The sequence below is a fragment of the Mus musculus genome, chromosome 14, assembly GCF_000001635.26.
Source record: "Mus musculus strain C57BL/6J chromosome 14, GRCm38.p6 C57BL/6J".
NCBI classification, from domain to species: domain Eukaryota; kingdom Metazoa; phylum Chordata; class Mammalia; order Rodentia; family Muridae; genus Mus; species Mus musculus.
Window position 1 is genome coordinate 98,778,057 of NC_000080.6, and position 26,133 is coordinate 98,804,189.

The window sequence follows — 26,133 nt, forward strand, 5'->3', positions numbered from 1 at the left end:
TGGTACGGACAGTTCCAAATTTACCAGCGTAGGATGTGGGTCCCGGGAGATTAGGCTTTATTCATCCCCTCCTCTTCGAGGTCAGTCTCCCTGTTTCTTTCCGCGGTCACCACTGCTGGTCTTTTATTTACCTTTCTCATCAGTAACACAGACTACTTGACAGAAGCAACTTAATGGAGGAAAGGTTTATTTTGGCTTACAGTTTCAGAGACATCTCAGTCCATCACTGTAGAGCAAGCATGGTGACTGGATCCACTCTCAATGGCTGGAGTCTGTGGCTACCGCTCATTATGTTAAACTAAGAATCAGAACGTACAAGCTGTAAACAAAAGTGGCTTTAACCTTCCAAGTTTACTCCAGGTGATTTATGTCTTCCTCATTAAACCCCAGGTCCCAAAATTTTCATAACCTCCCAAAACAGAACCAACAGCAGAGATAAAGACTTCAAATATATGAACCATACCATCCAGTAAAGCCAGCATTCCTCCACACCAAACCCAAGATGCCTCCTTGATTCAATGCCACATCAAGGATGTGTAGCCTTTGGGGGCAGGATTTTTTCAAGAATTCTACAAGACCAAAACCATTCTCATAATGCTAGAATACATATTCTTTAACTCTTTCTCTCATTCTCCAAGAAGCACACAGTGGGGTATAGACATACATTTTTTGCAACCTACTTTTAATTAAGGCTTGACCTCTCCTCTAGCCCAGCACACACTAGAGGTAGTGGAAGAGAAAAGTTATTAGGATATGGGGGAAGTCGACTTCTTTAGCAATAGTTCCTTGGAGATGTGCTTGATCTTCTTTGGCAGTAGTTCAGTCCCATAGCAAACACCAGCTATGACTCAGCAACTGGAGAGCAGTCCTCTAAGCAGGCAGACAGCAGGTACACAGGAGCAGCTAGAGTCCAGTCCTCTAGGCAGTCAGACACCAGGGACTAACCAGCAGCTGTAGTTCAATCCTGAAGAAACCACCAGGCTCGCCAACCTGCCTGAGGTGTGGCCTCTGAAGAGTCAAGCTGCCACTGGAACCTCACAAGCAGTTCTTGGCAAGTTTTTCTCAATGGCAGCGTTACCACAAGTTGAGCTCAACTATGCTATGTAAGGTGAGCCAATCAATCCATTTGATTCGTTAGCAAAGAATAGTGATGCTGAGCAAACCAAACCAATGCTCAGTGCTCGCCTCCCACAGTCTCTGGGGTCATATTTATACTCCTTCATCAAATGTCCTTTCACGTGTCTGCTATATTCAAACACTGTTTCTCACCTGTGTCTGCTTTAGCAAGACATCCTTTCACCTGTGTGCCCCAGCAAAACATTTTTTGACATAACTAACTTTCTAAAGAAAGTAGAAGTTTCCACTTCAGAGGGGTCTCCAGAATGAATCTGATGTGTAATATCTCACAATAGTCACTATAACAAAAATGTAAAACGCGTACACAATCCCACTCCTCTAACCACTTTCTTTTTGTTTCAGAAAATATAGAGGTTTGAAGTGAAAACATGTCATGCTCAGTGAGTTTATTTAATCATATTTTAATTGGAGTGTAACAACTGCACACATTTATAGAGCACAGCATGATTATTCTGATACATGTATACAATGTATGGTCATCAGATCAGTCCTGTAAAATATTACTCCTGCCACTGAACTGCAATACCTAACCATTATCCCGGACTCCGATAACCATTCATCTGACCTGCATATTTGTACAATCCATCTATATTGATACTTTTAAACGAATTAATAAATAAATATTTTGGAAACATTTTAGTCTTAAAGTCTCAAGAAAATATCAATAAGCAGGATAATAGTAAATTCTCTCAGATCCTCAATAATTTTTTAAGAGTGAAAAAGACATCCTGAAACCAAGCTTACAAGGCCAGACACTTTATGATGATCTAGTTTCTCGGCTCACTTCTTTCCCATAGCAAAGTGAAGGATTATCCATAGATAGCCCATCACCACCACCACTACATAGACAGATGGATCATCTTGCTACAAAAATCTAAAGAATCATCATTGATCCAAATGCTTCCATCTTAACACAACCAGTATTCGCCCTCTTGGACAGTAAGCTTGGGAAAGTGAAAAGTTCAGATGCTGAGAGTTATATAATTCAGAATGGGCAGGGATATAAAAACTGCAGTTCTGTCATTTTGCCCAAGACACTGTCCTCTGATTTCAGGAGAAAAAGCCCAGTGACTTGATTCCTGCTCCAGTGGTCCAGGGACCAAGTGATAAATGCTGACCTAGAGTTGAAGCTGACATTTTTGTTCCCTGAACAACTTTGGCTCTTTGAGAGATCCAGGCAGCAGAGCTGAGAAAAGTGTGAGCCTCCTGGGGTGTCGTGGAACACAGTCCTCAAAGGAACTCATAATGAAGAAGCTCAAACATTCAATGAAGAGCAAACTTTCCTGACACACAGGGACTCCAGAAGAAATGGGAGGCTAATTCCTGCAGCAAACAGGTGGACACTGGTGCTATTAATCTTAATGAAACAGCTCTACCATCGCTGGTAAAGACCAGTGCATGCATATGGATTATGGGCCTATGATAAACACTGACATAACAGAAGTTATCACAGAAGTATAATGAGAGCCATATGTTTTAATTTTGTAGCAGACAGAATTAAATTATTCATTCTTATCTAGCTATTTCAAAATAGCTATTTCAAAATGTGAAAAATTATAATAATTACAAGTAATAATATTGAAATGCTGTGTGTTGTTCCCAATGCTTACTTACAAGTGAACATTCATCTGACTGTCTGACAAACTCTGAAATTTCTTCCATTTTACTTGTTATTATCAACAGAATTGCCTTTACGCTCATATCCCACTTGATGAATCAGTTCTATTAAATCGACTCCTATTGCTCTGCTCACTTAGTTCAAGTTTTCCAGTACCTAATTTTTAAAAAATCTGTTTGAGAATACACATTTTCCATACCCAGTATTGTGTCCTAAATACTCTTGCTTTAGGTTTTGTTTTCCTTGATTTCTTTTAAATTTTTGAGGTAATTGAATTACATTCTTTCCTTCCCTTTTCCCCTCTAAACTCTTGTATATTCCTCTCCTCTCTCTCCTGAAAATTCAGTTTCTTTCTATGCTAGTTGTTACATGCATATATATGTGAAAGTATATACAACGTATATGAATGTGTAATCATATATACATTTTACATAAACATATAAAATATACATTACACATATATGTATATATTCCTAACCAATTGGTTGTCCAATTTTAAATAGTGAACCCTGAAAACATACATACAGGTAGCGTTATATTGACTAAACTATGAAATTCATTTTGACGCTATTCTTTTCTTTTTAAAGATTTATTTATTTATTTATTTATTTATTTATTTATTTATTTATTTATTGTATATGAGTGCATTGTAGCTGTACAGATAGTTGTGAGCTATCATGTGGTTGCTGGGGATTGAACTCAGGACCTCTGCTCCCCACGGCCCCGTTGGCTCCAGCCCCGCTCACTCTTATTACTATCATATTTGTTATAGAGTTAAGAAAACAATTTGTCCAAAATTTATACAGTTAGAAAATATTAATCAAATATGCTTCTTAATCATTTTCTCTTCAAACCTATCTTAACAGTAAGAACCAGGCACTCCATACTAAAACAGCCATGTCACATTTCAGTGTATTTGTGAGATAAAAGACATACTTCTCAGTCCGCCATCACACCCTGCCTTGTGCTCACAGATACCCATCTCAAATGGTCCTGGGAAACGCAGTCTGCTTCAATTTGCCAAGGGACAGGAACTCGCACTAAGGTTCAGCGATTGCTGCAGTCGGAAAGCTCTGAAACGGAAGCCATGTTCCTGTCATGGCAAATTAGGTCAACACGGCAAGACGTGGAGCCACGCACGGGATGATGGGATGTAAAAGTCCATTATTAACTGGTGTCCTCTCCATTTTATTTTTCCTCGCTGACATTTAACAAATTGAATTTAAGTGTTCAGAAACACAAAATGCTCTATGAGGTGGCTGGGGAGGCAGGAAGAAGAGGATGTAACTGGATAAACGGGCAGGCAACATAATAATAATAGATGTGAATATTAAGGATTCGGGAAATGTTCTTTTGATTTTTTTCTTTAATTTTTACTAATTAAATTTGTTTCTTGACAACTTAATACACGGATAGCGTGCATTCTAATTACTTTCATCCCCATCCCTCCTTATCTGTCCTTCAAAACCGCAATCCTCCCTAGAAATACCGTCCCCACTTTCATCTCTTTTTGCTTTGTTTTGAGGTCCGCCCACTCTCCTATCGGTGTGAGCATGGGTTTGGAGCTATCCGCTCGAGTCTGCTGAGCTTACCAGTGTATATGCAGCTGAAAGGTAATGGCTCTTCCTTTCCGTGAATCTATCGGTAGTCCAAAGCTCAGCAAAGAGCCCTCCCTAATCTGGGACAAACTGTGAACGTGGAAGCAACCCCAGCTGCTGTGAGTCCGTGATGACAAACGCTGGGTCCTACCCAGGACAGCAGTTTGCCATCCATATCCCTATCTTCTGGCTCTCGCTCTCTGCGCCTTGTCTGCACGGGCTTTCCCTGAGCCGTGGAAGGGGTGGGTAGTCTAAGTGTTCTGTCAGGGGCTGACCACTCAGCCATCGCTCACTCTCAGTACTTGGAGTAGCCAGGAGTCTCGACCCTCACTGTTGTTCGCTGAAGCAAGTTTTTCTACTTAAATCGGTAAATAACATTTGTCCATGTGTACAAGCACAAATATTTAGAAAGCAGTTTGACGCTATATCAGTTTAGCTAAACATCAGTAATCAGTCCTCCCGAGGGCCTAATGGCTTCTCTCTCCATGTGGTTTGGAGCAGGTTTACAATATCAGACACAGACTTCCTCCTGTAGAACAGACTTCAAATCCACTCAAGAGGATATATAGGCTACACCTATAGCAACTGTGCAGCTATTATGTACATGAGCTCATCTTGCCTGGAAAGTTGGTTTTGCAGTTCCTAAGTTTACAGCTCACTGAGACCACTGGTAAATTTCTCCTCCAGAAGCCTGAACAGCACGTTGTAGCACTATGAAAACTATGCAGTTTAATTAAGTCTTGATTTTGTCTTACAACCGAGGTCTGTGAAGTCTCCTACATTGTGGTCTTACCCAGTTATGGTAGATAACCACAGCAGTGGCTAGAGGCCACATTGCTTGGGGGATCCCTGGTGCCTCCCTGACCTACAACTCACATGAAGGGATCTCACATGTGGCACTGGAATCTTTGCTTAGGAACCCCCAACAGCATCATCTAACCATGCAGGGAACCCCCATCCCCTCTTTGAAAATTATATAATTTCGATTGGGTTGCAAGATAGTAGATTTCCATATAGCTTTCTCCTATACCCTCCATTTAGGTGAACACCCCCCTTGACCTCTTCCATCTCTCCATCCCTTCTTGATGTCCTTTAAGCTAAGCGCTCCACTACTTCTTTCCTAAGTTACTTTTTCAAATTTGGAAGAGCTGATTTAATAAACCTGTGGGTAGTTAGAAGCATGTGTTCTAAAATATATACGCTTTTAGCTATAAACAATAGTATTATTTAAAAGTTAATAAGAGCATAAACATTAAATCCACTCTAAGCCATAATGAACACAAGAAAATAATCAACTTTTATTGATATTTTTATCCATGTGCAATGTTATTATGGATTTCAGACAACAAGTTAAAAAAATGGAGAGTATGGTTTGGTTCCTAGCCGTGGCAGGAGATGGTGTAGTGGGATCCTGACTGAACCCTGTGACTGTGAGCTGTCTAGGCATGGGCATGTTACGTTACTACTCTGTGTCCTTATTGCCTTTAGGGAATGGAGGGAGTTTAATAATACCTACCTTAGGAATTTTGATAAATATATAAGCAACATGGAACATGGTAGGCACTCGATAAAAGTCAGTTTCTGGTACCATTTCAGGCTGGCTTTCCTTTTCCTGCCAGTCTAGTCTAAATGTCTTGAAAACAGAACCCAAATTCTGTATAATTGTATGGAAAAGAAATACAAATACAAATTCAAAGGACATGAAAAGATTTTGCATTTTATGATGGCTTTTGGCTTATACAGCAATGTCCAGAGTGGAAAAATATCTAGGGCATGGACTCTCTGAAACAACACTGTAGTCACCGTGTGTGTGTGTATGTGTGTGTGTGTGTGTGTGTGTGTGTGTGCACGCGCATATGCATAAATATGTACATCTTTATATACTCATATATTCTTCCCCAAATCCACTCTAATGTATTTGCTTCTTCTTAAGACCTTGTAGGGTACAGCATCACACAGATTCTTGCCCCAGTAGCCATAGCAGAAAGATTGCTTAAGGATTAGGCATGAACCATGACTATGTCACATGGGCAAGAATCATCTTCCTCAGATTACACTGATCCTGTGACTTTGTGACTGGTTTTGCTATTGGTTTTGTTTGTTTTTATTTCGTCTGTCTGTTTGTTTGTTTGTTTGTTTGTTAGATTGGGTTTTTTTGTTTTTATTTTGGTATTCATGTGGTTTTAGTTTAGCTTTTTTGTTTTTTGGTTGTTTTGTTTTGTTTTGTTTATTTGCTTTGAACACATAAGCACATCTTTCCAAGAGAGACTTGATATTCATCTTTGGCATAAGCATCCTCATTTTAAGCAGAGTAGGTGGAGCTAGAGAGAGTGCTCAATGATGAACACCAGTGAGGAAGGTGAAGAACACCTGTTGCTCTAACAGAGGACCAAGCTTCTGTTCGCAGCACTCAACTGATGGCTCAAATAATCTATAACGACACTTCCAGAAAATGTGTCACTCTCTCTTCTGACCTCTGGGGGCACCAGCCATACATGTGATGCACCTATATACATACAAGCAAACTAATCATGCACATAATAAAGTAATATAAAAAATACAAAACGTAAAAGAGAAGAAGGAATATTTTCTCCCTTTGGTTGCAGAAATTTTGTGTATAGCTAACAAGAACAACCTTGGTCCACAGCCCTCCACACATGCTAGCTTTTGCACAATCCTGTTCCAACCAGATCTCCCCATACTCTAGACATCCCCTGAAAATTCTCCTCCTTTATATGTTTTTAAGTGACTAACAAATGTATTAAAAAGGAGATACAATGAGAAAATCAAATAAAGTCAGTGGAAGTGTGGGAAGAATCAATGAAGGAGTGTTCTACAATAACAGAAGCAGAGAAATGAAGAGACACTCTTCCTTTGCTAACTGTGCAATGAACAGGATGTGGGGATGTTTTCTTCACAAATTCAAACAACTTAGCTACAGACAGAGACAAGGGCTCATAGGGGTAATGGCAAACTGGAATTCTAATACATTGTTAGTTAGACCAAACACACACAACCACTCAGGAAAGCAAATTAGCAGGTTCTCAAATGGCAAAACATGGAGTTGCATGTATCCCAGAGATATGGCTGTTGTATGCCAAATATGTTTGAAAAATCTATGCATTCAAAACAGTTAACCTTGGAACAAAGGGCCATACTGTCATTACTTATGCCAACAAAAAAATTAGAAAGAGCTCAAATATCCACCATGATAAAGCAATTGTAATCTGTCCATCATAATGATGAATAAAATATTGACAAGTGTATACTAACCTTGAAAACCATGACAAATAAATTAGAAGACACCATTCACAAGCAAAAGTACACATGATCTGATTTCATCAGTATGAAACAGCCAGGGTGGCTGAAATCACAGAGACAAAAGGTAGGTTGGATTGTGCTAGTACCATGATGTTTGCGGTGGTAAGAGGGTAAGAGTAGGTGCTAAGGACCCAGAGTTTCTTTTGACTAAAGAAAAAGGCATTGGTGATTGTGGAACAATTCTATGACTGCATGAAGGATCCCAGAAATACATGCCTCAAAGGGAGAAATTGCAGGGTTTCACATTCAACCTGTTACTAAAATTATAGAAAATATATCTAATAAAATGAACAGTCTTCGGAGTTCTCTCATTAAATTTCATTTAAAGATAGAGATTTTGGCAGTGTCGACTCACAACATTGGTGTCTTCTGGCATGGGCCTCCATGCGAGACAGTTGCTGTTTATTGATGTTTCGTGTGGTCCAGTGATTCTCATTCAGTCCTGCAATGAAAGAATCATTAAACATTAGCCAACATCACCAAAAACTAAGTATTTTTTTCATAGTCTTCAAAGCAGAGAGGGGACTAATTATCCATGAAAATAAAATATAATCAATTTTTACTCAATTCCAATGATCACTGCAGAGCCCAATGATACAGTGCTGAGTGATGGAGCATATGTAAGCTTTTTTTTTTTTTGGATGCTATTATACCCTTACCACTTTCCAAGATGTCTTTCTTATAGGTTAGGAAGTTGGACATACTTGAGATTTATGTAAGAGAAAGGTGTACCCAAATATTCAGAAGTTGACAATTTGAAAGATTATTGGCTTTATAAATTATGTCATAAAATTGTTCGATTATTTTTTATAATCTATTTTGTGCTCCACATATTTTACTAGATAATTTACATAATTCATAAACCTTAGCTAAACATTTAATATACTGCTATAGAAAGAGATTGGAGGAGTCTCTTTTCTTTTCTTTTTTCTTATTTAGGTACAGTTTGTAATATCTACAAAAGACCCAAAACTTATCAAATTCTATGCATATATCAGAAGTTGCAAACCAAGTCCTTCATTATTGTGATGATTATTTCCAGTCACTTTCTCACTAGTGATCCAAAAGATAAACTCTCTAGAAGAGCTGCAAATGTGATCAAAATATTCTATCTATATCATCCAAACTATAAACATAAAGAATCGGTCAGTCCCTCTCCCTTCCTTCCTCCCTCCCTTCTCTCCCTCTCCCTCTTCCCCTCCCCCTCCCTCTCCCTCTCCCTTTGCTCCTCACCTCCTTACTCCCTTCCCTCCTCCTCCCTCTCCTTCTTCCTATCTCTCTCTCTCATTACAGGAGACCATCTGAAGACTATAAAACCTTTTCAGTTAAACGAGGTAGGTTATCAAGGTAACAATTTCATGCTTTCTCTGAACTACTGAAAATATTGAAACACTTAAAATATAGGTGTTTGGCTGAAGGAAGGAGCTGGAATCAGTCCTAAACACTTTTTGGCAAAATGAATAGGAGCCTGCTTCTTTAAATCTTGTATTGATGCCAAATGTTCTATCTACCATCGACTTTTCACTAAAACTGTTCACCTTCCAAGTGTAAAATAATAATAATAATTAATTAAAAGTGGTGCAGCAAATGCTGTGTATTTTTTATGAAACTTTAGTAATGATTTCCATGCCAAAATGGTCCCAGCCTTCTTTACACTTGGAAAACAAAGCTGTATTTTCAATAATCAGTTAAGTGAACAGATACTGAGCCATGGAGACTTGAGTTTTAGAGATGCTGGTTTGTTTTGATTGGTGTGTGTGTGTGTGTGTGTTTCCTGATGAAAAGATTCTGTCTTTTCTCTTTTCTCTATTTCATTTTTCTCTTCAGAAGCACCTGCCACATAACTAAGCTGACTTCTGTGTCTAAGTAATTTTCACAATTACTCTGTTTTCTAAACATGCAGCTTTACAGAAGTCTTAAATCTGTTCACTAAGACTCTCTATAGTACAATTAAAGTTCAGGAAGCCAAATAGATGTGAAGGCAAACATCTCAAGGAGGTATACTCAAACAACAAGTCAAGGTGATGAAACCAAAGAACATCTCAATGAAATGGCCTGCACAACAAGGAGAGCACGAAACCTGATAGATTTATAGGATTTGTGGGCAGAAATGTCTTCCAAGGCACTCATATACCCACAGGTATAATCGTAAACAAATTAGGAATAAATATAATTACAATAGTCCTACTTTCCCAAAGTGCACCTAGATCATCTGTAAGACAGCTGTGCTCACCACTATACCTGCACCCTCACTCAGGAATTCCTGGTTCCCGTGTCTGCTTCTTATGCTTTCCTGCCTAGGTTGGCATTATGCTGTGTTTCCTTTTCTCTATAGAAACCATAGATATTGGAAACTATACAACTGCACTGTATCACTAATATCATGTCTCCAACTTACTGAATAAACTAGCAAATTTAATTAACAGTTTTGAAAAAAATCATATTTTTCCATTTATCCCAACTGCATGATTTTTGATTAATTCCTACAGAAACAAAAGAGAAAGAGAACAAGAGGAGTTCCTGGAGAACTTAGTAGAAAATACCAATGAGAGAAAAGTGGATACGTAGTCCCCACCGCCAGAACACTTGGTCCGGTAGGAACTTGTACTGGAAGCGGCTCACTCTTTAAGCTAGCTAGTGGCTCAGTGATTGATTCTAGGGTGCATTTCTCTTGGCAACAGGCTACTTCATTTTAGGAGTTGATCTACTTCCATCTTAAGTCACAGGACATTTCCCTCTGCTTAAAAATCTTTTCAACTCTCCTGCTTTACTACATAGACGAGAAGAAACTAGGAGTTTGTCCCAATCTCACAGTCTACCTCACACCTCAACCTGCCTTGCTACCCTGCAACCGGAGAACCAAGACATTGGTATCAACCCAAAATCAAGTCATCTACTTTAGACATCTATAAACTACCTTTTCACCATTTTAAAGATCATAAGAATGAATTAAAGTGGAACATCAACACAGGTTTAGCAAGTTAATATACATTTAGCATTCTAGTAAATGGTTGTCAGAGATTTCTCTGGTCCCAACCTTTGGTTATATACATCATTGTATATAAGTGGCAGTATTTGTTGTCATAAGAAAGGTATTAAGATAGAAACATGGTTCGCCTCTTGAAATATATATAACTTAATTGAGAAAATGATGCTACTGGAAATTTTTAAGTTGTAGAGTATAGCCCAGCTGTATTCATATACTTGGAGGACAAGTTAAATGAATGAAAAAATGAAGAAATATACTAATTCAGAGAAGTAAAATATTGCTTGGACTATACAGAACCTGGAGGATTATATAAAGCAAGTGAGACTTGAATGGTGGCTATAATTCACACAGGCAGAGAGAAGCACAGTCCAGGCCAGCAAGATGGGTTTAAGCAAAAGCACAATTTCAGAAAAGCTCAGTTATGATGGGGCTCGCAGGGATTCAATGCCAGGGAAGTGAACAGTTAGGGCTGTGGGGAGAAAGTGCAGTGGTGGCCAACCAAGGTCCTACACTCTCACAACATGCCATGTGGCTTCCTGGAGGCTGTGTAGTCACTGAAGCCTTCTGGTGGCAAATGACAGATTGAAAGATTGTTTTATGATCAGCTTGTCAGCCCTATGAATGATGTAGTGGCTGTACGAGAAGCAGGATGGCGATGGCATAATTAAAATTAAAAGGATTCTGTAATAGAAGAAATCAGGGAGACGGTAAGAAGCTCAAAAAGAATGGAGAATCAGGGAAAGAAGTGACATTTTGAAGAAAGAACTGGCAAATGTTAGCAACCAGTAAAATCTGAGACACAAGGGGAGAAGAAAGGGACAAATGGAGAGGAGAAAGGGATAGTGACACCTAAGCAGAAGACAGTAATAGCAAGACAGCAGGCCTAAAGCCCTACTCTCTACCTTGTTCGGGATCACAGATGAGCCCCCGGTCTCCAGGGAGGCTCATCTACACTGCTCAGTGACATACTCTCTACCCTCAGATGCCTCCTGTTTCTCAACCTACTTTGATCTGATGTTTGTTTTCTATGAATTAAAAAAAAAAAAACAGAAAAAACACCTTCATAGGATTATGTCAGTACCGTGAAGTAAGCTAGGAAGGAAATGAAAAGCCACTTCCAAAGGTGGATAACAGGAAATCAAGGTGCCATTGAACTTGTTTAAGTCCCTAATACACCGCAGAAATAACACGAAACAACAGGAGTCAGAAGTGCTGATGTAGTTTTGTGGAGGTAGGGACTGTTGTACAAATCTCGCCTATGTTTGCGGTGGCTGACACAGGAACAGGAAACCACATTTGGCAAAAGTGGTCCAAGACTTTGCCAAGTTTTCAAAGATGAAATTCAACAGGGCCAAAAAAGAAGCGGAAGCCATGCTTATTTCAAGCTATAGTCTTTGTCCCTTGTTTGTGTCCAGTGGCAAAAATGAGGCTCCACCAGCAACACTCACAGTGAGTCTATGAGGTTCAACCCAACTGGGGGAAATTACTCAACTATCAGAGCCAAGAAAGAAGTCTCTGCAATCCTAGTATCCAAAACCCATCAATCAGCTGCAAGCGAGTAGCATGTATAGGACAGTATCTAAAACTACTATTCCATTGGACTTGATGTTCAAGACCCAGCTTTAAGAAACGATCTGGTGTTTGGCCAGGCTCTAAGAACTGCATAGAACTCAACTAAATCAGTTGTGATCTTCGTCCGCCCCACACACTTCAGGGCAAATGTGCCCTCTTAAATACGAAACTATTTTGAACCTTAGCTCAGGGACAGAGCTGAAGTTTTGTAAACACTATTAATAAGTTCCCCCTATTTCAGATGTAAATAGAAGCTGTTTAATCCCTAAAATAATCAAAGAGTTAATCTTGCTTCATTCTTGCAGGAGTGGAACCCACTGGCAAGCTGTAACCATGTTAATTTTCAAACTTTCAAGTCCCTTCTCAAACCACAAAGGCCGGGAAAGTAGAGGCAAACAAAAGGGGCTGTTTGGTAAGGACAGAAATGAACTAGGCCTTTTGAAGTGTTTCCAGGGAAATGTGTTGGGAATATTTAAGTCCCCAGTGACTTGCAAAGGTTATTCATTCACAAGTGAGATAAATTCATAGCTGTCAAATTGTCGAGATGCTCTGTGTGATCACCAGGGCTTCAAATCATTTATTTTTTTTTCTAGCAAAAGTTCAATATTCTCACAGCTTCAAATTTGATCGTACTTTATAATTTGGAAATAAAGAATTGCTTCTCTTCCTCACCTGCTCACTGGAGCAATAACAGCCCATGAGTATATTAAAGCAGGCTTTTCCCTTTCATTGTGTTTTCTTTCTCTGAGTAAACCCAAATTTGTCTAAACTAGATGCTTCTCCCAATGAACTAGCTGCATATAGTTAGGAGTGTTTGGTTTCACCACACAGATTGGGGAAAACTACTGCCACTATAAATTTGAGAGTGTTAAATAGTTGACTGTATTATCTGGCATAATTGAAGATGCACTTGTTCTAAAGTCCCTCAGATAAATTTGAATCTTTCTCATTCTTCTAAGAACATTGTCTACACACTTATGAACTCCCTTATTTACTAGGAAATCACAGTGAACCATTCTGCGGTCGCATCTTTGTCGTGGGAATAATGACATGAGATGGTTTCCCTGACTGCAGAATGCATGTTCATGTTTGTGTACTCTATGCACACATGTGCAGTCGGTTCTCAATTCCACACAGGCACATATGCAGGCCAGTAGAGGACATCAAATGTCAATTTCCACCTATTTCTCTGAGCTGAAGTTAGAGCTAGGCTGGCAGCCAGCAAGCCCCAGACATCCTTCTGTCTGCACCCTCGGAGGACTGAGTTACAAACACACTCATTCATACCCAGCTTTTTATGAGAATGTCCTCGATTCAATCTCAGTCCCTTAGGATTGCACAGCATGTGACCTCAACCACCCAACCAGGTCCTTTATAGATTATGTCAGTTGTTCATTTTTAATTCAAATGTTTTACATCCTTATTAGCATATATTCATATGCAAATTAGTGGACTTCTGGTGACACTTTCATATATGTATATCCTGTATTGTGATCATATTCTTATCCCTCCTTTCTTGTTCTTCTCTTCTGCTTTCTCTTCCTTTCCTCTTCCCAAGTAGCCTCCTTTCTACTTCCATCTCTCTCCTCTTGAAATCTGCATTCCATATATGTGAAAAATATGTGACGTGTGTGTGTGTGTGTGTGTGTGTGTGTGTGTGTGCACATATATAGTAAGCCCCCCTTATTTGGCTTCAAATGATGATCTCCAGCTATATCCGTTTTCTTGTAAAGTACATAATTTCACTTTAAAAACTTTAACTACTCAGTAAAACTTAAGCTAAGAGTTAGCAAAATAATGAGCTCTGGGTAAGATAACAAGGAGGCAAGGAGCAATCAATCAGGGAGGAGCTACCACCGGGGACCCATGGTGCACACGGGGCCTTTAACCTGCTATTCATGAGCAGCATGCTTCAGCAGCTCATAAAACACCACATCAGGAGGCCCCTGTGACTGAACCCAGCCAAAACTCCTAGGCTTTGATAACCACACAAATAACAAAGACGAAGGGGCACTGATGACAGAAAGAAAACCTGAATGGACCCTCCAGCCTCACTGGAGCTTAGTAAGCTTAAAGATCACCAGCACGACCAGACCATGGTGGTGCAGAGCAACTGTAATGGTTAGTCTTAAATGTCGATTTGATGGGACTTAGAATCGCCACCAAAGTATAAACCATATGTGTCTACAAGAACTGTCTAGATTATGTTAATTATGGTAGAAAGATCAGCTGTGAATGTGGGCAGTGTCACCCCACAGGCTGGGGTCCCTAACTAAAAGAGAATACTAAATAAACCAAATAACGCCAGAGGAGTACTGATATTCACAGCTCCCTGCTTTCTGACTGCAGGCTCGTGCTACTATCTGCATCAATCTTCTGCACCCTGACTCCCACACACATTGGACTGTACCTCTGAAATGTGAGCCAAAATAAATGTGCTCTTCCTTGAGAACATTCAAGTTGCTTCTGTAAAGTATATTTTGTCGTAGCAAACAACTGATATAATTATAATCCCAGCATATGGGATGCTGAGACAAGAGAATGCATATTGGAGCAAGGCCCTGTCCAAAAATAAATAAATAAATAAATAAATAAATAAATAAATAAATAAATAAATAAATAATCCCTCATTTTAGAGGTTGTGCATCACAATGAAACACTAGTCTCCTTCCTGCTATCCTGCATTCAACATCTGTGATGGGGAAATTTGTCTTTTTTTTTTTTTAGATATCTTCTTCACTTACATTTGAAATGCTATCCCAAACATCCCCTATACCCTCCCCCACCCTGTTCCCCTACCCACTCACTCCCACTTCTTGGCCCTGGCTTTCCCCTGTACTGGGGCATATAAAGTTTGCTAGACCAAGGGGCCTCTCTTCCCAATGATGGCCAACTAGGCCATCTTCTGCTACATATGCAGCTAGAGTTCTGGGGGTACTGATTAGTTCATATTGTTGTTCTACCTGTAGGGTTACAGACTCCTTCAGCTCTTAGGTACTTTCTCTAGCTCCTACATTGGGGGCCCTGTGATCCATCCAATAGCTGACCGTGAGCATCCACTTCTGTAGTTGCCAGGCACTGGCAAAGCCTCACAGGAGACAGCTATATCAGGGTCCTTTCAGCAAAGTCTTGCTGGCATATGCAATAGTATCTGGGTTTTGGTGGCTGATTATGGGATGGACCCCCAGGTGGGGCACTCTCTGGATGGTCCACCCTTTCATCTTAGCTCCAAACTTTGTCTCTGCAACTCCTTCCATGGATATTTTATTCCCTATTCTAGGGAGGAATGAAGTATTCACACTTTGGTCTTCCTTCTTGATTTTCTTGTGTTTCAGAAATTGTATCTAGGTTTCTGGGCCAATACCCACTTATCAGTGAGTGCATATCAAGTGACTTCTTTTGTGATTGGGTTACCTCACGAAGAATGATATCCTCCAGATACATCCATTTGCCCAAGAATTTCATAAAGTCATTCTTTTTAAAAGCTGAGTAGTACTCCATTGTAGAAGTTTGTCTTTTCTAGCACCTGTAGATACTCGATGTATGATTAAACATGGGATGAAGGAGTTGGCATCTTTTATTTGTGCAATGTCTTTCTCTTTACTATCCTAACCCCTCACCTCATTGGACTCTGTGTGCACCGTGTTGCACTTGTGCAGACATGCTACTCTTTTGAGAAGCACACGTGTCTAGGACTATAATAGAGTCATGTCAAACACTCGTTCTTTGTGCTTCTCTACCCAGTCTTTGTGTTTTCTTCCCAACTTCAGCTCCCTTGCTCCCTCAGCCTTTTCAAAAAGCTCCGGCCAGATCACAAAGCTGGAGTGATCACTCAGGCTGATGATGCTACCAATGGAAGGGACCCCATATTCCTCCCCCCCAAATAAATCCTAAGGAACCTGTAACTCCTTCTATGGGATTGAGCCATCCAATCACCTCATTGATCACAGCACCCCTCAACTCTCAAATCAAGACCCCCCTACCTACTAAAACTTTTCCCACTCTGATTAAAATAAGCAGCTTATCATGTATATATTTTTTAATTTCTGGACCTCAAGATCCCAGCGTCCAGTATCAATAATCCTTAACATAGCAATTGACAGGAAGCAGTAATAAGCATAGATATATTGGCCTTGTTAACTGTTTCGGCTGGAAACAAGAAACCTAGAGGCAGAAGTGGCTAGTCTTTTCCTGCTAAGAAGACAGCAAAGTCCTTCTGTGTATGAACTGAGTGTCATGAAGCCACAGTGCTTCTATACACATCATGTCTGAAGATGACAGCACACTGGTGTGACATGCCTGAGTGTAATAGTTCTGAGAGTCGAGCTCTTTCTGCTTCCATCACCACTTGCATGTTGTTTGTTGTCCATGACCCACCAAGCAGATTGCAAAGTTAGAAGTGATCCTGGTCTTCATGTAGCCCATAGTACTCTTGAGTAGTAATGGATCACTGCTAATGGTGATGGTATAGCATATGTGAAGGCATAGATGATTACTGGACTGCAAACACTGCCAAAGGAATCTGAAACTGGAGCCTAAGAATCAAGAGCATGGGATAAGCAGAGTGGAAAGTGAAAAGTAGGTGTCTGGCTTGTGAGGTTGGAGGAGAAAAATCATGAAGAGAGGAGTTAGCTTTAAGCGGAGTATCCATGTAGCAAACAAAAGTGAAGACTGAAAAGAGTGGGAAATTAAAGTTAGGGGACTATGCAGAACCCCTAAAAGCCTTTCTCAGAAGGGCATTGTATGTGAAGTTATTAAAACTGCTATCCTGGTATTGATCTGTAGATGGAGAAGGAAGAGATTATAGCAAAAGAGACACATTAGAAAGTTATAATGGATAGAAATGATTGAGAGCAGTCGTGCACTCAGCCTATGAGAGGGAATGATGCACAGCTCCTGTGTTAAAATTTTACACAAAGGGCTACAAAGCACTCCATGCAAAGGGAGAGGCTTGAGATCAGCAAAAGGCGGAAGCAAGGTCAAGATTAGGAGCACTTGATGAACAATGGCAGACTCTGCATGCAAGAACACCTTCTTTGAACAATGATGAAACTCTGAGCCAGATAAATCAGTTTGATCCAGATAAATTCCATGAGATTCAGTTATAAATTCAGGTCATACTCAGTTCTGTCATATATATGCATATATATGATTTGGCTCCACAAAACAATTTATGCATGTTGTTTAAAAAATAAAATACGATGTTTTCACATTTTTCTTAACAAAGGCGTACTTTAGCTCAGGTCTCACACTTCACTGATATATATGTTTTTAAATTGTTTATAAATCTTGATATTTTAATGATCCAAGGAAAATACCATTTAAGTGATTCTACTGTGGACGGCCCTGCACACTGATTTATTTGTGATATGACATCATATATTTTTCAGGAGCTAGAGCTTTACAAGCAGGGAACAAATATCTAAACAATCTTGTAAGATTTTGCTGAAGTTGCCGAACAAACCTGAGTATAGAAGGAAAAACAGAAAGAAAGGTAAGCAGTTGGAGTCTAGGTAAGCTCACAGGGTAAGGTGTGCAGAAATAGTAACTATACGTAAATTCAAGACCTCAAGGGCCAATTTTGATTTGTCATTCGAAAGTACAGGTAATTTTTAAAATCCAATTAGTTTTAACTTTAATAAGAATTAGAACGGGGGGAATGTTTGCAAATTTTATATGTGATCGACTTTCATATGCAGAGTATTTTAAAAAGTCATAGTACCTCAACAATTTAACAAAAATGACCTGATTCAAAAATAGACAAATGGTCAGACAATGGTGGCACACACTTTTAATTCCAGCGTCTTAGGAGTCAGAGGCGAGTGGATCTCTGGGTTCAAGGCCAGCCTCCACAGAGTGAGTTCCAGGACAGCCAGGAAACCCTCTATACAAAGAAACCCAATCTCAAAAACAAAAACAATCAAACAAACAAACAGAGCCTTAATCTGAGAGGTGTGCCTAGTCTTACTGCAACCATGTTTGGTTGCTATCCCTGGGAAGCCTGCTCCTTTCCTGAAGGGAAATGAAGGAGGAGTGGATCGGAGAGAGAGGAGGTGGGGGAGAAAAGCTGGGAGGGGAGGGGAGAGGGGAAGCTACCATTGAATTGTAATATAGAAAAGAAGAAGAAATTTTTTTTAAAAATTAGATCAAGAGAACTGGATTTAAATTTAGTAATATATTTACGGGGTTGTGCTTGAAGAATTTGCCTCCTATAGCTGGGCATGGTGGCACACACGCCTTTAATCCCAGCACTCAGGAGGCAGAGGCAGGCAGATTTCTGAGTTCGAGGCCAGCCTGGTGTACAAAATGAGTCCCAAGCATAAGGACTGAAATTTGTATTCCATGTAAATGCATGGTTGGCATAGTGGCCCACCTGCAATTCCAGCTTCAGAGGGCTGGGGTAAGGGACCCCCAGAACAGGGCAGCTAACTAGACTAATATTAAGGAGCCTGTAGGGATGGATGAAAACTCTGCCTCCATAAATAAGGACGAGGAGGGACTAAAGAGTGATTCCCATCCATTTCAGCCTCCACGTGCACACAGATGGTACCCACACTCATACAAACATGCATACATACACATGCATGTCACATTGATCACACATACCTAAGATGATGAGAAGATTAAAAAAATCAATTAAAAATATATAGTCATGAAAAAATAATAAAATGATACACAGGACCTGAGATGTGTACCACACTGGATATGAGATAAGAAGCAGCCACCATGAAGAGACAAAATGGCCATCCAACAGCCTAAAGCAACAGGAGCAATGTCATAAACACAGAATTCGTCTTTTGGAAAGGGAGCCAAGGAAAAGAAGAAGCCTTAGGAGGAACTAGTGATCATTACGATAAAAATTCAAAACTAATATTTTTCTTCTCCTGTCACTTGCATGTGTAGTAACTAAGTGGGCTGAGTTGAAGGTGTACCTGAGCAGTCTGCAGAATAAAAACTAGCTAAAACCTCAGGCCTGGGCAGTTGAACTTCTTAACTCAGAATTTTGAATCAGCTACAAGCACACAACCCCTTTTTTAAAGCCAAATTTGAAACAAGCTTAGTAAAGCTTAGTAAATACTGGCCAAGCTTAGTAAATACTGGCCAGGATGATGGAGGATACCTAAGTCCATATCTGGGATTTCAGAGAATAGTTGCTAACTTAGTCCAGTGCCCCTTTTTTATCATTTATTTATTTATTCACTTATTTACTCACTTTACATCTGGATCACAACCTGCCCCTCCTTCCAGTCCTCCCTTCCCCCATCCCCTTCTCCTCTGAGAAGAGGGATCCCCCCAGGAAGGGGTTACTAATGCAGCCAGGCAGGATTCCCAGTAGAGGGATAAGGACACTAACCCACCAGAAAACCTTCTGCCCAAAATGTGTCCTACCTACAAGAGTGTAGGGACAAAGAGGGAGCAAATACTGAGGGACTGGCCAACCAATGACTGTCCCAACTTGACAGTCATGGACAAGAACCAGTCCCTGGCACTATTAATGATATTCTATTATGCTTGCAGACAGGAGCCTATCATAACTGTCTTCCTAGAGGCTTCATCTAGCAGTTGACTGAAACAAATGCAGAAACCCACAGCCAAACTTTAAACAGAGCTCAGGGAGTCTTGTGGAAGAGTTGCGGGAAGGATTGAAGGAGCCAGAGAGGATAATAACCCCATAGGAAAACCAACAGAGTCAACTAACCTGAGCCTTTAGGGGCTTGTAAACACTGAACCACCAACCAAAGAACATACATGTGTTGACCCTAGGCCCCAACCCCGCAAATATGTAGCAGATGTATAGCTTGGTCTTCATGCAGGTCCCCCAAGAACTAGAGTGGGGTCTATTTCAAAAGATCTTGCCTGTCTGTGGATGCTGTTCCTCTGACTGGCTGCCTTGTCTAACACACAGCCCTTTAACTTTCATGAACCCTATTCCTTCTCCTCAGAAAAAAAATGAGCATGAAGGATACTATTCCACCATCTTAAAAGTAACGCACGGAGCACTTAACATAGACTCATATCAAGAGAGAGAATCTGGCAAGTATAAGCTACTGGCATTAATACATCTTATTATCATGTTATTATATCAAAAGCAAACAAGGATGCATCCAGCGTGAGAGTACAGCTCAGCTAGTAGAGTATTTCCTAACATACTTGAATATCTGGGCTCCTGCATACTTCATAAATGAGGACTGGTAGATCACACCTGTATTCCCACTGCTCATGAGGCAGCAACAGGAGGATAATCAATGCAAGGTCGTCTTCAACTATATACCAAGTTCAAGGACAGCCTAGGGTATTGTGCCTCAAAACACAACACAGGAACAAACAAGCAAAAACATTTTTAAAAGGTGTACACAGAAAGACATTTAGCTATGAGTTCTCTTCAAGTGAAGGTTAAATATGGTGAACAAATCAGAGACCAGTCAACTTAGTAAAGATATCTGCACACTTGCATCCATTAGTGTAATATATATAGATAGATAGATATGGATACAGATATAGATATGAAGAGAGAAAGAAATATTCAGCCATAAGAAAAAATATGGCACTGCCTCATTTTCAAGAAAACGGATGGAAGATGGAACAAAAAAATATCATCCTGAGTGAGGTAACCCAATTGCAAAAGAACACACAGGGTATGCACTCACTGATAAGTAGATATTAGCCCAAAATCTCCAAATACCCAAGATACAATTCACAGACCCCATGAAGCTCATGAAGAAGGAATACCAAAGTGAGGGTGCTTCTGTCCTTCTTAAAAAGGGGATCAAAATATTCATGGGAGCAAATATGGAGACAAAGTGTGGAGCAGGAACTGAAGGAAAGGCCATCCAGAGACTGCCCCATCTGGGGATTCATCCTAGATACAGGCACCAAACTCTGACACTATTGTGGATGCTAAGAAATGCTTGCTGAAAGGAGCCTGATATAGCTGTCTCCTGAGAGGCTCTGCCAGAGCCTTACAAATACAGGGGCAGGGTGGATGCTTGCAGCCAACCATTGCACTGAGTGCAGGGGTCCTCAATGGAGGAGATAGAGAAAGGACTGAAGGAGCTTAAGGGGTTAGCAAACTTATAGGAAGAACAACAATATCGACCAACCAGATGCCCCAGAGCTCTCAGGGTCTAAGCCACCAACCCAGGTGCGCATGACTCTAGTTGCATATGTAGCAGAGGATGGCTTTGTCAGGCATCACTGGGAGGAGAGATCCTTGGTCCTATGAAGACTGGATAGATGCCCCACTGTAGGTATTAAGTAGAGGGTAGGGAGGTGGGAGTGGATGGGTGGGTCAGTGGAGGAACACCGTCACAGAACTGGGGGAAGAGGGATGGGATAGAGGAGAAGGCGGATGGGATAGGGGCTTCCAGGAGGGGGAGAAGCCTGGTAAGGGGATAACATTTGAAATGTTAAATAAATAAATAAATAAATAAATAAATAAATAAATAAATAAATAAATAAATAGAAAACAGATGGATCAAGAGAGAACAAGAGAGCATCCTGTTAACTGTAAAGATACACCTTCGCAGAAAAGTATCGTGTTTTCTCTGATATGTGGAGTCGGAGGTGGAATAGTAAGAACATAAAAAGGAGCCCTTTGGAGTACAGCAGAAAACGGTAGAGTGGAGCAGGGTGAAGAGAGGGTAATGGCTGGAGTGGAAGTCATTCAAGTGCATTATGTGCATTATGGAAGCGCCATAATCAAGCCCCTTACTTTATGAAGCTGAATTAAATCTAACATGGGAGGTAGTGTGAAAAGAAGCTGTGCTGCTTCTTCTTCTCTGGGAAAATATTTAATAAGAAGAATCACGTCTTGGATCGGTAGAGCCAAGCATTTACCTCCCACTAACGGAAGAGAGGCTAGTACTGTGAATATTTATTCCAGGGCTTTCAACCACAAAGTGAACTGTGATTTTTAGTAAAAGTCTTAAACAAAATACAGACATCTCTTTACGTGATTCTTTATTATGTAGCCTGAGGGAGTGATTTTAAATTGATTCTGTGAAGGAATTATTTCCAAACAACAGATGGTTGGAGCCACAGTCTCTAAGTAAATGGTATTCTTTTAAAGACAAATTTATTTCTAAGCCTACTGTGTGCCGGGATCCATGCTATCCAGTGAGTATGCAGAAATGAAAATTAAGAACGTTACTATTGAAACTCTAACAGTTCAGTCGAGAAATTCAGTTACAGTGGCATGCTAACTTGGTCGACGGTGTTGTCTGATTTTTGTTGTTCTGGGTTTTTTTTGTATGTCTGTTTGTTTGTCTTATTTTGTTGTCGATTGGTTTGTTTTGTTTTTTCTGGATAGAACAATGGTAATGAGTGGCAGACCAGCTAAATATGCAAGAGGACTGGGGTGAATTGGAAGACTTTTCAAAGGGGCAAAAGCAGACCAGGTCTTGCATGAAGATGACCGTGTGCAGATGGGAAGGTGTGGGTGTCAGCAGGCTCCGACGCTACCCATCACTGTCCCTGTGACTTCTGATAGGACGGGTGCGATAGAGGGAGAGAGGACAAGAAATGTAATAGTTCCCAGAGCTCACACTTCCTGGGAGGAAGATACAGAGGTGATGCTGTGAGCAGGGCAAAGGGGGAGCACTAGTGTCTATGGAGAAATGAATAGACATGGGCCTGAGAATGAGGTTCTTAAGAGCCTTGACCCACTGGGTAATTGCTTTGGTAAATGATCAACTTGTTAGTATTTCTGGGCTTCGTTCACATATCAAAATTATTTTCCTTGTATCTGCTTATAAAATTTACAGAGGTTTCTGAACTGCTAATTGGCTTGTTTCCATTTTGACTTTACAGATGGATTATACAGAATGAGCGTTTTACCTCTGCTGCGGAGTACAATTAGGAGCTTCGCCTGTGCCCTTCCCCAGCCTTGAGCAGGCTGAATAGACCTGAAGTGTTTGCCACAGTGGGCCTAACTGCATAGGTGGAGTCAGCTACCTTGCTACACTTGCAATATCCTACTGGGCCTTAGAAGAATAGACTGCCTTCTGCACTTTCTTTGCAACACTATCCAGCTGAAACAAGGGATGGGCTTTGTGGGTTTCCCTTTATAAACTGGAGCTGCAGAATTTTGAGCCTTGACCAGAACCTTGTCTTGGCGTCACCCTTCTCTTATCTGCACCCCGCCCCCATCCTTTTCATTTCCAGCCCCTCCACCACCACCCCTTTCAGATAAACCCAGTTTGTCCATGTCTGCTGGATAAGCCTTGGCCAGGAAAACAGAAAGAACCTGAGGCCAGTGTATGCACACTGGAAAGAACTTCTGAGAAATTGAAGCTGGGCCTTGTGAGATTAAGAAGAACTCTGGGAGAGGAGACTGTGAGGCTGAGAAAACTCATTGAGGAGAAGGTAGAATAGCAGGAAGTGGACAAGAATGGAAACTGAAAGAAGGGGAAAGGAGAGAGATACAGCAAGGACACAAGACAATTAGAGGTCCAAGCACCCAGCCACGGGGACCCACAATCTTCACCAGGCCCTGATGGGGACAACCTGGAAGTAAGGAGAATGTTTGTCGAAACAAATATTCGAAAGTTTTATTTCTAGAAAACTGACTCTGTAGTAATTATTTCTTTCCCAAATAAGCAGGATCCAGTACAGTAAGTTCACAAGAGGTCTCTAGGAGTGAGGATAAAAAGGGGATAGAAAATCAAAGGCAGTACTCTTTCCTTTTTAAAGAGGAAAGTTGAAGAATAAACATCTCCAAAAGAAAAAACTATTTTTGTGGCAAGGCAGTCTCATAACTATTGCTATACAAGAAAATTTTCCAAAACCCCATGGTTTAATAAGAGTTGACATTTATTTTGCTCACAAGCCTTCAGTGTGTCAAGGACTTGTCAGGGGCTGCTTACCGTTTCTCTAAGGGTTGGTTGGAAGGGTTCAGAGCCTGGAGCTGAAGTGAGCTGAAGGTTCTTTCCCTTTATGAGCCTGGCAGCAGATGCTGTCTCTTGATTGATGGTCTCAGTTACTGGTCCCTCTGGTCCTCTCCATGTGAACTCTGCATGAGCTAATCTGGGCTTCCCCGGCATGGTGGGTAAGTTGAATGACAATCATCTCAAAAGAAAGACCAGGTGAAAGCCAAATACAGTTTTCTAACCAAGCACTGACAATCGCACAATTTCTGATATATTTACAGGACCATCCAGAGTCAAGAAGAATGAATACAGACCCCTTGTTTTAAAGTAGAATATAACTATCAGATAGTAAGATAATAACAATGATTGGGACACATACACACACACACACACACACACACACACACACACACACACACACACAAGTTGAGCATTCCTAAGCTGAAAGTTGAACATTCCTAAGAAAAATGGCCCAAAGCAGAAATTTTTAGCATCCTGTCATGATACCACAAAAGAAAACTTCCAACCTAATTTTGTATGGTGAGTTACAAACAAACCAAAAACATAATAAATAATCTCTAAGCTCCATGAAAAGAATACAATATAAAAAAATGATTTTGAGTTTGAATCTTACATTGAAGTAATATTCAAATACTTAAAGGGGGGAAAAGGCAATCCACTTTGCTTTTCAGCTAAGGGATATTGAACATGTATTCTTGACCATCTTTGAGAACTACTGTTGTCCATCTGAACTCATGGCAATGGCTTTAAAAATAAGCTTTGGAGGAGAACTGAAATAGCCTTGCAGAGGCAATGAGATGATTTCTTTGTTAGTAAGGGGCCAGACCAGGAATACAGCTGATTTGTGAGCTAAGTTAAAAGGAACAGAAAGAACGAGAAAGCTATGCAAGCAGGTTTGAATTTTTATTTTCCCATCTAAATCTTAGGTAGTATCTTGGCCTGCAATTACCCTTCTTTATCATAATCTAAAGTTCAGAGAGTTTATAATTTGTTGCAGTTTGATGAGAGTTTTATTCATATATTAAAATACTTGACCCCAAGGATGAGTATTTTATAGTATGGGCATCAGTACATATAGAAAAGACTTAGCCATGGTATTTTGAAGATGTAGTTTTAAACAGATGCACATGTCTCTTCAGGAAGAAACAAAAGAAAAGGCAAGAGATGAAGTTTAAAAGGCAGATATTGCAATAAAATGTCATATCAACTTCAGTCTGCCCTTGTCTCACACAACATCAGTAATCACTAGCTGGTGAATTCTCTGAGGTGTGAAGACCTTGTTACATCGTTCTAAGGATGAAGAATAGCCACCCCTAAATAATTTTATATTTAATAACGCTTAACACTTACTGCTAAGGTGAAGTCAGAATTTACAAACTTCTCACAAGTAGTAATGCTGATCTAATTTTCTTGCCTTTAATGTTTATTGGTCTTAACTTCAAACGTTTAAGGAAGGTTTTTAAGTCTAATCACTTCTGGAACATCCAATTTATTTTAGAGATACCAGAGTTGGTATCTGTTTACTTCTTAACCCCTAAGTACAAAGGAATTTAAATGTTTAAAAATGTAGATAGTCCATGGAGAAATATAGTTTTCCATGTCCAATAAGCTCGAGAAAAGATCAACCTTGCTTACCCTGCCCTGGGAGTCAATACCTATTGCTCAGATATGGGCCAAGTGCTGAGCTTTAATAAAGATCAAAAAGCGCAGAGGTTGTGAGGCTAAACCACTAGAAACATGGAGATCTGCTGAAGGTCTACAGATTAGCAGGGAAGTATGAAGGATAACAGGTGGGGCAGGCACTGGGAGGGAAATATAAGGCTTGACACAGTGTTTGCCTGCTTGAACACCTATATAAACTCTACATCTGCCTTATTCAGTTCTAAGAAGGAAGCCTATTTTACACCAAGGATCAGAAAATTGTTACCTCCTATACAAATCTAAAATTACTCAGACATCTCGTATGCCCCCCTCTTACACCAAATAAAATATTTCTTCTGATAACAGTGA